This window comes from Triplophysa rosa, linkage group LG5, assembly GCF_024868665.1.
Source record: "Triplophysa rosa linkage group LG5, Trosa_1v2, whole genome shotgun sequence".
Classification (NCBI taxonomy): domain Eukaryota; kingdom Metazoa; phylum Chordata; class Actinopteri; order Cypriniformes; family Nemacheilidae; genus Triplophysa; species Triplophysa rosa.
In genome coordinates this window covers 26,822,933-26,835,504 of record NC_079894.1, presented here as the reverse complement: position 1 = coordinate 26,835,504, position 12,572 = coordinate 26,822,933, and positions in this window count along the sequence as shown.

The following is a 12,572-nucleotide window of genomic DNA, read 5'->3' as shown; positions in this document are numbered from 1 at the left end:
TTACCCTTACACTTTACACTTATACCACTCGAGTCACTGTAAGACAAGGCGTCAATCTTAAACTTTCTCTATTCCAATCACATATTGGTGGGCGGAGCTAGTGTAAATAGTCTCTGCCAACAAGGCGAAGGCGGGCTATTTGTACTCAGTGTAAATAGACACTACGTTAAAGGCACACGTCTCTTGTTCGGTAATCGCCTGCACGTATGCTTACAGCACAGTTCTAGCTGCGGCTGAAGGTTGAGCAGAAAGACACGGTGTTCTGATGCCTGCATGAAAGTGTTTCAGAGCATGAAATTCATCAGGATTCTGCCATCATTTCTGCTGTGATGTTGATTCATTCATATTTTGATTCCCAACAGCAGAATCAACCTCGTTTCATAGGAAATACGTACCACCAGGAACATATTGCAACACGGTATCACAATTTCCAACAACGTTAACAACACCAGATTATATTAAACTTGAGTGTAATTTAATCAGACGTTGTATTTTGTGTACGTTTATTATTACGAAAGCACAATTTAGTCATATTTGAGCACGTAACACAACCCTGCCCCTTAACCTAACAGTGTATATTATACAATATAAAACACAGCACGTAACAGGAGGATGATGTCACCATTCTGCCTGTCATGTTTTGTTTTGGCCACTAGGAGTCCCCATTGTGTTCTGTTTTTGATCCCTGTTTAATTTGAGTAGTTGTTTTCACCTGTGCCTTGTTTTCCCGTGTAGTACTTAAACCTTACTTTTTCCTCAGTTCCTTGCACTATGTTTGTATGTCTGAACTCAACCTTGTGTGTTCTACCCATGTGGACTATTGCTTGTTTGCCTGCTTCCCGAGACTGGATTTCTACTGTGACCTTTTTTTGGTATGTGTTTGTTCCCCTGTGAACCCTGCCTTTTTTGAGTTTGTTCTATTTTTGATCACGAGGTTTTTTGATTTTGGACTTTGTGGATTTACCTCTCCACCTTTTGGATTATTTACTTTTGTGAAGACCCTGCGTTTGCTTTTGGCTTTTTATTTTATTAAACTGGAATACTCAATCTGCTGTGTCTGCCTATATCTTCTGGGTTCCATCTAATACCACGTGGCTCGACTGGTGTAGTGAGTATCCCTTACACCAGAGACCCGAGGCCGGGTCCTGACAGAAACATAGTGCCATCATGAACCCAGAGGCAGCCAGCTCACAGGAGATCCTCTCTACACTGTCTCGCCACGAGGGGGCGTTTCAACGCCACGAGGCCATGCTGGTACAACAGGAGACTTTAATGGCGCAACACTCCCAGCTATTGTCACAGATGCTGGAGTCCGTTCAACGGATGTCGGATCGACTTCCCGCGGCGCCTGCCGCTCAAGTCCAGTCCATCCAAGTCCCCATGGTACTAAACCCCGGGGTGGAACCTCGCCTTCCACCACCTCAGCGATTTTCAGGTGACCCGAGTTCCTGTAAAGGCTTTTTTACCCAATGTTCACTCTCGTTTGAACTGCAGCCTTCCTCGTTTCCCACTGACCGGTCGAGGATTGCATATATCATCACGTTGTTGTCTGGAAAAGCCCTGGCTTGGGCCACCGCTGTGTGGGAGGCTCAAGGTACCTGCTGCTCCAGCTACTCTGCCTTTTCGGAGGAGTTCAAGCGAGTCTTTCGACACCCTGCCAGTGGCCCAGAGTTGTCCAGGAAGCTACTAAATCTCCAACAGGGCCATCGCAGTGTGACTGACTACGCCATCCAGTTCCGGACGATTGCAGCGGGGAGCGGCTGGGATGATGAGGCACTCATGGCATGCTTCCTGAACGGTCTCTCTGGCTCAATTCAAGATGAACTTGCTACCCGGGAACCATCAGAAGGTCTTGAGCACCTGATAAAACTAGCTTCCCGCATTGACAACCGACTGAGAGAAAGGGAATTTCATCGCAGACCTCTCTGCCCATTCTCCACCGGTCCCAGTCCTGAGTTCCATCCATCTTTCTCACAAGCACCTCCAGAACCCATGCAACTGGGACGTACTCGCCTCTCCCAGACAGAAAGAGACCGTCGGATGAGAGAACGTTGCTGCTTGTATTGTGGCAGACCCGGTCATCTCCGTCATGCCTGTCCCGAGCTTCAGGGAAACGCCCCAACCCGTGCAGACCAGGGAGAACTGTAACGGGGAATGTAAGCACCTCCCATCCGTCCAACTCCCGCTTCCTTCTTGCAGTCACCCTCTCCTGGGACAATCAAGAGCTACCCCTACGAGCGCTGGTGGACTCTGGTGCTGCAGGAAATTTTATGGACGGTACCTGGGCCAAAGAAAACAACATCCCTACTGACTCTCTTACCTTTCCCTTGAAGGTCACTGCGCTGGATGGGAGACCTCTGGGGCCAGGCCTAGTTTCCCGAGCTACTACCCCTCTTCACATGACTATCCTTCGACACAAGGAGATGATACGGTTTCATCTCATCCCCTCTCCCGAGTTCCCCCTCATTCTTGGATACCCCTGGCTCTGTGATCACAATCCGGACATTGACTGGGCTGTGGGGTCCATCAGTCAGTGGGGCCCCACGTGCCATGCCAGATGCCTATTCTCGAGTTCCCCTGACCCTTCTCCCGAGGTTCTAGAGTCCATTGATCTGTCCCGAGTCCCCAAGTGTTACCATGACCTTAAGATGGTGTTCAGCAAACAGAAGGCCACTACGTTACCACCCCACAGGCTCTACGACTGCACCGTTGATCTGCTTCCAGGCACCTGCCCTCCCAGGGGCCGGATCTTTTCTCTGTCTCCGCCAGAACGGCTTGCTATGGATTCCTATATCCAGGATGCCCTAGCAGCGGGCTTGATTCGTTCGTCCACCTCACCTGCAGGGGCAGGTTTTTTTTGTGGCCAAGAAGGATGGGGGACTACGTCCCTGTATCGACTACCGAGGGCTCAATAGCATCACAGTACGTAACCGGTACCCTCTACCCCTCATGGCCACAGCCTTTGAGTTACTGCAAGGAGCATCCCTCTTCACCAAGCTGGATCTGCGGAATGCATACCATCTTGTGCGGATCAGGCAAGGCGATGAGTGGAAGACAGCTTTTAACACTCCCACCGGTCACTACGAATACCGGGTGATGCCCTTTGGCCTGACCAACGCCCCGGCTGTTTTCCAAGCCCTTATTAACGATGTGCTCCGGGATATGCTCAACCTCTTTGTGTTCGTCTATCTGGATGACATCCTCATCTTTTCGGCCTCCGCCCAAGAACATACGGAGCATGTCAGAAGAGTCCTCAAACGTCTTCTCGATAACCACTTGTACGTCAAGCCCGAAAAGTGTGAGTTCCATGCCTCTCGAGTACAGTTCTTGGGATTCGTAGTGGAACCTGGCCGTATCCAGATGGACCAAAAGAAGGTTGAGGCGGTAGCAGATTGGCCCACCCCCACGTCTCTCAAAGAAGTCCAACGCTTCCTCGGGTTCACGAACTTCTACCGGAAGTTCATCAGAAACTTCAGCTCTATAGCAGCTCCCCTCTCTGCCCTTACCAAGGGTGGCGTCGCTGAGTTTCGGTGGGGGGCGGAAGCTGAGGCAGCCTTCGTGAACCTTAAGCAGCGGATCATCTCTGCTCCCATTCTGACGCTTCCTGATACGGACAAGCCCTTTGTTGTGGAGGTAGATGCATCTGAAGTGGGGGTTGGAGCAGTACTGTCCCAGAGAGGTGATGACAAAAGACTCCACCCTTGTGCCTTTCTCTCGCACCGGCTCACACCCACAGAGAGGAACTATCACGTAGGAGACCGTGAGCTCCTGGCGGTCAAATTGGCTCTAGAGGAGTGGAGACATTGGCTCGAGGGGGCAGCACATCCTTTTCAAGTACTCACGGACCATAAGAATCTAGAGTATATTCAACAAACCAAACGGTTGAACTCTAGACAAGCACGTTGGTCCCTCTTTTTTAACCGGTTCCAGTTTCTCCTAACCTTTCGGCCCGGTTCTAAAAATCTCAAGCCTGACGCCCTGTCCCGAGTATATGCTCCCACCACTCGAGACGACACTGACATACCCATAATCCCCAACACCAAGATCGTGGCACCCGTTTCATGGGTTATTGAGAGAACAGTGCGACAAGCCCTAGCCAGGGAACCGGATCCAGGAGGAGGGCCTCCCAATCGTCTGTTTGTCCCTAAGGCTGTACGTGCTCAGGTTCTCTTCTGGGGACACTCTTCCCGCCTCACTTGCCACCCTGGCATCGATCGCACCCTCGAGTTCCTCCGAAGACGGTTCTGGTGGCCCACGATCAAAGAGGATGTCAGCACCTTCGTCAAGGCATGCCACATATGCAACCAGAATAAGACCTCCAGTCTCTGCCCTCAGGGGTTACTCCATCCGCTGTCCATTCCCCATCGGCCCTGGTCCCACATCTCACTGGACTTCATCACTGGTCTTCCCTCATCCCAAGGCAACACAGTGATTCTAGTCGTCATTGACAGGTTCTCCAAGGCAGCCAGATTTATCCCTTTGCCCAAATTACCCTCTGCTAAAGAGACTGCTGACCTGATTATAATCCACGTTTTTCGGGTTTTCGGTATCCCCCAGGATATAGTTTCGGACAGAGGCCCCCAATTCTCTTCTAGATTCTGGAAAGCATTCTGCCAGCTCCTTGGAACCGAAGCCAGTCTGTCGTCTGGGTACCACCCTGAGTCTAACGGGCAGACGGAGCGGATGAACCAGGAACTGGAGACTACTCTCAGGTGCATGGCCTCGAACAACCCTTCCACCTGGTCTTCATTCATTGTTTGGGCAGAATATGCCCACAACACCCTACGCTCTTCTGCCACTGGGATGTCTCCCCATGAATGCCAGTTTGGCTATGCTCCCCTGTTGTTTCCTGACCAAGAGGTGGAAGTTGGTGTTCCCTCAGCTACATCATTCATCAGACGCTGTCGACTCACATGGAGAAAGGTCCGTCACAATCTTTTACGTGCCTCTCAGTCTTACCAACGGCAGGCCAACAGACGCCGCCGACCCGGTCCCACCCTTCGCCCTGGTCAGAGGGTATGGCTCGCCACAAAGAACTTGCCCCTACGAGTGGAGTCCCGCAAACTTGCCCAGAAATACATCGGACCCTTTAGGGTAGCCAGGAGAGTAAACCCTGTTACTTACCGGCTATACTTGCCTAGTTCACTTAAGATTAACCCCACGTTCCATGTATCCTTGCTAAAACCTGTTGTGTCTTCTCCCTTTGTCCCGGCAGGCAGACCCCCTCCTCCACCTCGCATCATCCAGGGCCAACCAGCTTATACCGTCCGCCGGATACTGGATACCCGCCGAGTGCAACGATCCGTGCAGTATCTGGTGGACTGGGAGGGTTATGGTCCTGAGGAGCGCTCCTGGGTTCCTGCCAAGGATATATTGGACCCGGACCTTATTCGACAGTTCAAGGCCCGTGGTCTCGATAGACCCGGTGGGAACGTCAGGAGTCGTTCCTAGAGGGGGGGATTCTGTCACCATTCTGCCTGTCATGTTTTGTTTTGGCCACTAGGAGTCCCCATTGTGTTCTGGTTTTGATCCCTGTTTAATTTGAGTAGTTGTTTTCACCTGTGCCTTGTTTTCCCGTGTAGTACTTAAACCTTACTTTTTCCTCAGTTCCTTGCACTATGTTTGTATGTCTGAACTCAACCTTGTGTGTTCTACCCATGTGGACTATTGCTTGTTTGCCTGCTTCCCGAGACTGGATTTCTACTGTGACCTTTTTTTGGTATGTGTTTGTTCCCCTGTGAACCCTGCCTTTTTTGAGTTTGTTCTATTTTTGATCACGAGGTTTTTTGATTTTGGACTTTGTGGATTTACCTCTCCACCTTTTGGATTATTTACTTTTGTGAAGACCCTGCGTTTGCTTTTGGCTTTTTATTTTATTAAACTGGAATACTCAATCTGCTGTGTCTGCCTATATCTTCTGGGTTCCATCTAATACCACGTGGCTCGACTGGTGTAGTGAGTATCCCTTACACCAGAGACCCGAGTTCGAGGCCGGGTCCTGACAGATGATGCTGTTTATTCAAAAAGTGCAATTATTTCAAGCGTTCCAAGGCCAAAGAACAGACCCAAAAGCTATCCCCTTCTCCGTCTGCCATAAAACTTTTTTATTTATTTTTTATTAATGCCATACAGTGAATACAAAGAGAAACATTCACATTATATCACACAAATATAAATGTAAAATCAAATAAGCCAGAGTCTGATTACGTATAACAAAAAAGAGAGAGAAAAATAAAATAAATAAATAAAAGGATAGGGTTAATCAACAATAGCATATTTGCTTGTAATTTTAAAAGCTCTGATTGCTTTTCTATTTGTACAATTTTGTAAAATATTACAATAAACATTAAGTTCATGAGAAAATGTTAGCTTGGAGTCAGACCATTTCATTTTATGAATGTGAAATTTCCCCAGTAAAATTAACAATTGTGTAAGATATATTCCATCTTTATCCAATCCTTGATCATTAAAGTATAGTAACATGTCCAATCCCGTTAGCTGTAAAGCAATGTTTAATCTCTTCATAAAAAAAAACGTTCCATATCAACCCAAAACTATTTTGTGTGTATGCAATGGAAAAATAAATGAAAAATGGTTTCTTTTTCAATATGACAAAAGCAACAAGAGTAGTCAATATTCAGTTTAAATCTTTCCAGCACATGTTTAGCTGGATATATCCTATGCATTATTTTAAAGGACACTTCTTTTACTTTATTATTATTAAAAAACGTATCCACTGTTCGCCAAGCTTAACGCCAATTCACATCTCCAAACACCGAAACGAGCTGGGGGATAAACAATTCTATTGAGTATATTCCTAATGTAGTTATTTGTGACTCTGTTTTGCAAAATGTTAGTATTGCCAATAAATATTTTACTCTTAATGTCTGTAATATTTGGTTCTTTCTCTTGTGATACATTTCTAAAAAGCATCAATATCTTTTTGGGAATTGCATCCATCACAACAGCAAATTCTTTGGGTGTAATTGGTATTTTAAATTTGTTCAGAAATTCTTTATTGTCATGGTTCTGCCCCATCTTGTCTTGCTTTTCTAGATCTAGTGGCAGAACCATGACAGAACCTCTTGTTTCATGTGGAGAGAGGCATTTTGGCACTGATTGCCTTCCATACTCTCCAGTTCTCGTCATTGTTCCTGCCCTCTTGTTTCATCGTTAGTGATAATTATTAGTTCATGCCCTGCACCTGTCCCCTCTTGATTTTGATCCCTTATAATGCCCTTGTGTATTCTGTCCTGTGCTGGTTCATTGTACTGTCACTTGTTTCATGTGGGTGAGTCCTAGTCTAGTCTAGTCTAGTCTAGTCTAGTCTAGTCTTTTTGTAATATATGGTAAATGTTATTTTTTAGTCCTGTCTAGTTTAGTTAGTCCATGTTCCTGTTTATCTGTCATGTTTATATCATTATTTTACCCCCTCGTGGGTTTTTGTTTTGTTTATTATTTAAGTCTTGTTTACCCCTTACCCGCTGTCTGCACCTGGGTCCTCTGTCCGTGTCTCACCTCCCCGTTTCATGACACTTTATAGTCAATAAATTACCATCATTATTTAACAGCTGACTAACTAAAACAATATTATTTTCAAACCATTGTTCAAAAAAGTTTTTTTTATATAGAATATCTTTGTTATTCCAAATATAAAATCTCATAGGGGAAAAATTGTGTTCATATGCCAGAATCCAGGTCATAAGGTCATGAAATTTAGCAAGTTTAACTGGTATTTTATCAATTGAATAATTACATTTATTCATAGGTCGCCCTTGAGGGGGGGGGACTCAGGCAGGGGCCACCTATGCTTTTACGGGGCACACTAACATGTGTCATGATTAATTTTCAGTCATTTTTCACTGTCATGTATTACTGTTTTCTCTAGAAGTAAACTAATAAGCTAATAAAACAAGTTCAGCTCAAATTAATGTTCCATGGTCATTTATTTCACAACACATTGTATATAGTCAAAATAACAATGACAACAATAATAACATTTCGGCACTTTTCTACATCTTAAATGTACATACATGAATGAAAAACTACCCACAAACAAGATATCCAAAAATCAACTTAAGCAGTCATCTAAACATGAGTCACATTATCAGGTATTTCCTTTACACAAAGAAAAAAAACACGAATTTCAAAATTTTGTGGTTTTGTGGTTTTGGCACACTTTCATGTGAATGCCATGTTAACTAAATACTCATGTAAAAACTCATGTTTTTCACATGGAATTTCAGGGTTACAAAAGTTGTCTCTCTGCACAACTATCACCTTGCTGATGGGTCCTCTGTTCTATTGGACTTTCTGCATTCTCTAAGCTTTTGTGCATTTCTGACTCTTTTTCAGAAGCATCTTCTTTCTCCAGCCTTGACTGACTATTATCTTTATTTTTCTTATTGAAAAAAGGACATCATGTCCTTAGAATTTTTTTCTTCATTTTAACTGCAAATGGGAAAATTATGAAAATGTGTAAATGAAAAGAGGACTCTCAAATACACCACAAGTAATATACAGGACAGTATAGAATAAGCTGTATTGATTACTTGAACTCTGCTAATTCCTTGGGAATTTTAATTATAAGGCAAAAGTGCATTTTATCAAACATTCACCCCAATAAATGTAAGTTACATTTTATCTCATTTCATTAACAAATAAAATTTCTTTAGTGTGTTACACTTTCTCTGGCAGCAGCTGATTCTTTGTATAGGCACGACTGCTTTATATGTAGATTTAACATGCGCAACACCGGAAAATATAGGTCAGTATTTTAATGTGATGTGTAATGATATGCATTTTCATTATATTTTGACAAAATATTTCCATTACCTGTATGATGTAGACGTAATCTTGCTGAAGGCGCACAGACTCGACATTGTTTGCGTCTTGCTTGCGTAATCTTTCTTTTGGCACACAAGCATCGTTACTGCCACTCGCAGGACAAACTGTGCATTGCACCCGAAATTGCTCGGTTGTGGCAAAAAATTCCAGACACGATTCCAGATTTAGGGGGACCAGTGGGGAGGCCTAGTGTGCTGACACAGGGGCACTGGCCCCCTCTGGCCTCCCCTAGAACAGCCCCTGAACTTGATATGTTTCCCTGCCATTCATTCTGATTAGCACGAGCGCTGTCACTCCTGTGCATGACTGCGTGTTCATCTATTACATCCACAATATGTTTTAAATTAATAATAAAAATACTGAAGCGTCTGAAAAACGACAAAGAGCTTCTAGGTACACTTTTGTTTTCTCAGAACTCAGAACAATGAATAACACAGCAGCCGCACAGGGCTGAACTACAACAGTAACATCTGCCCGTCGACGTCTTTCTGGGGCTCAGCTCTCTATAACTTAGGTGCAGAAAAATCAAACAGCACATCATGAATGACACATTTCTGTGTGCTACAATATCATCATGATCGTTTTCTAAAGTATGCCGTCATTGGTGTGAAGTGCTTTCATTTTGCTGGAGGTAACGTAAACAAGTAACGTTAGTTAACGAGGGATGAACGCAGACAAAACGTTTTTACAGTGGATGGGAAAGGGTCTTGTATCGCTCCCGCATCATATTAAGCTGCATTTATAACAAAGAATGGCAAAAATGCAGATGTCATGTTAATGTACATGTGACCTGTACCTTCGCTCTGCGTTGTGTTGATGGTTTAAGGAGACCAGACAACAGAAATTCCTCAGATCACTTTTTATTCTGAGTTAATAAAAAGGAAAATTAATTAAAAAGAAAGTCAATCTGTGGCCCTTCTTCACAGTTTCGCCATTGACCTTTCCTCAGCTGTGCTTACCGCGAACTGAAAAAAAGCAACTGGAACTTAATTCTTAAAGGGGACACATACCATATTTAACAATTACAACAAACACAAAAATATGTACATATAAGCATAGAAAACAGGTCAAATAACAGAAATCGATATGAAAAGAATTGCCAGAATACAAAATAATTGATTAAGGGAGAAATTTTGTGTGAAATTAATAAATTGATAACACATCTGTTACATTCACCTCCCCTAATTTCACCAAAATTCTGCATATACATAAAGAGGATTTCCTAAAGAGTCACAATGTAAAAACTAAATAGTTACAGCAATGAAAGCTATCTGTCTTAACAGATAGAGAGAAATTTGAGGGTGATCAGGCCTTAAAACCTCTTAAGTATGTTGCCAAGTACACCATACCACACTTAACCTTTGCAACAAATCCTCATTCACATTTTTCTTCATATTACACTTAATGAAAAAAAAATCTCGAAAGAAAAATAGGAAGTAAACTTGCTACACATCTACAAAGATTAAAATAGGCTTAAAAGTGACTGAGACTTTTTCTGGAACCTGTCTGACAAGTTCGCCATTTTAAATGTTTTTTGGGCCATGGTTTCAATCAGACGGTTGACTTTTTTACTACTCTACCAGCTCGTGTTGTAATCGTGTCTTGAGCTTGTTCAGGACTTGACATTGACACATCATCACAACCAGGTAAATCAGAGGCGGTAATACCTTAATTGGTAAAGTCAACAGTTGCGGGTACATTGTCACAATCAGAAGATAATGCACTGTGTTTTATCAGGGAGCAACTGGTTTCGACTGTCTGGGACAGAATTAACACAGTAAGTGCCATCACTCTCATCTTCTTCCTGTTCCATTTGTACATCCAGAGGTTTTGAATTCTTTGAGACATCCTCATTCGATATTAATGAATGTGTTCTGTTTTCAGTAACTTCGTTCTCCAAGGAATCAGAATCAGAATCAGAAAGAGCTTTATTGCCAAGTATGTTTGCACATACAAGGAATTTGTTTTGGTGACAGGAGCATCCAGAACACAGAAACAGCAACAACAGTACACAGAGACCATAACACAATAGAATACAGTACAAAATGATTTAAATAAGGGCCTATTGGTATAAAAAATTAAGAAATACAATACAATAAACATAAGATAAAGATATAGAGAGTAAAGCTATGTATGTATGTAAATATGTACAAGTAAAAAATAAGAATAGACTATTGTGGTACAAGGTATGTGCTATGGTATGTGCTATATACAGCAGAATGAATGAAATATAATTTACAGAAAAAGTTGTATAAAAATAGATAGTGTATTATCTGGAGGAAATAATTATTATTGCACTTAATTATTATTGCACAGAGTTATTAATTGCACGGTGTGTAAAAACATTTAACTGTTCAAGAGGTAGATGGCCTGAGGGAAGAAGCTGTTTTTGTGTCTGGTTGTTTTGGTGCTCAGTGCTCTGTAGCGCCGACCAGATGGCAGCATTATGAAGAGATGATGGCTTGGATGTGAGAGGTCCAGGGTGATTTTCTGAGCCCTTTTCCTCACTCTGGATGTATACAGTTCTTGGAGGGTGGGCAGGGGAGCACCAATGATCTTCTCAGCAGTCCGAACCGTCCTCTGTAGTCTTCTGATGTCTGACATTGTGATTGAGCCAAACCAGACAGTGATGGATGTGCAGAGGACAGACTCTATGACAGCTGAGTAAAACTGTTTTAATAGAGTTTGTGGTAGGTTGAACTTCTTCAGCTGATGTAAGAAGTACAACCTTTGCTGGGCTTTTTTAGCAATGGAGCCAATGTGATTGTCCCACTTCAGGTTCTGAGAGATGGTGGTGCCCAGGAACCTGAATGACTCCACTGCTGCCACAGTGCTGTTCATGATGGTGAGGGGGGGGGGGATTGTGCAGGGGGGTTTCTCCTGAAGCCCACAATCGTCTCCACTGTTTTAAGCGTGTTCAGCTCCAAGTTGTTATGACTGCACCAGACAGCCAGCTGCTCAGCCTCCTGTCTGTACGCAGACTCATCACCATCCTGGATGAGGCCAATGAGTGTGGTGTCATCTGCGAACCCATCTGCGAAGGGTCCTGGGCAGTGCAGTCATTTGTGTACAGGGAGAAGAGCAGTGGGGAGAGAACGCACGTATGCGCCAGTGCTGATTGTGCGGGTGCTGGATGTGAGTTTCCCCATTCTCACTAACTGCTGCCTGTCTGTTAGAAAGCTGGTGATCCACTGACAGATAGAGCCCGGAACAGATAGCTGGGTTAACTTTGTCTGGAGCAGTGATGGGATGATGGTGTTGAAAGCAGAGCTGAAGTCCACAAACAGGATCTTCACATAGGTCTATCCAGATGTTTCAGGACAAAATGCAGCCCCATGTTAACTGCATCCTCAACAGACCTGTTTGCTCTGTAGGCAAACTGCAGGGGGTCCAGTAAGGGTTCTGTGATGTCCTTCAGATAAGCCAGTACCAGTCTCTCGAATGACTTCATGACCACAGATGTGAGAGCGACGGGTCTGTAGTCATTCAGTCCTGTGATTTTGGGTTTCTTTGGGATGGGGATTATGGTGGAGAGCTTGAAACAGGAAGGAACTGTGCACAGCTCCAGTGATCTGTTGAAGATCTGAGAGAAGATGAAGGCCAGTTGAATAGCACAGCTTTTAAGACAGGCTGGGGAGATACCATCTGGGCCTGGTGCTTTTCTTGTCTTTTGTTTCCTAAAGACTCGGCACACATCCTCTTCACTGATCTGAAGTGCAGGAGGT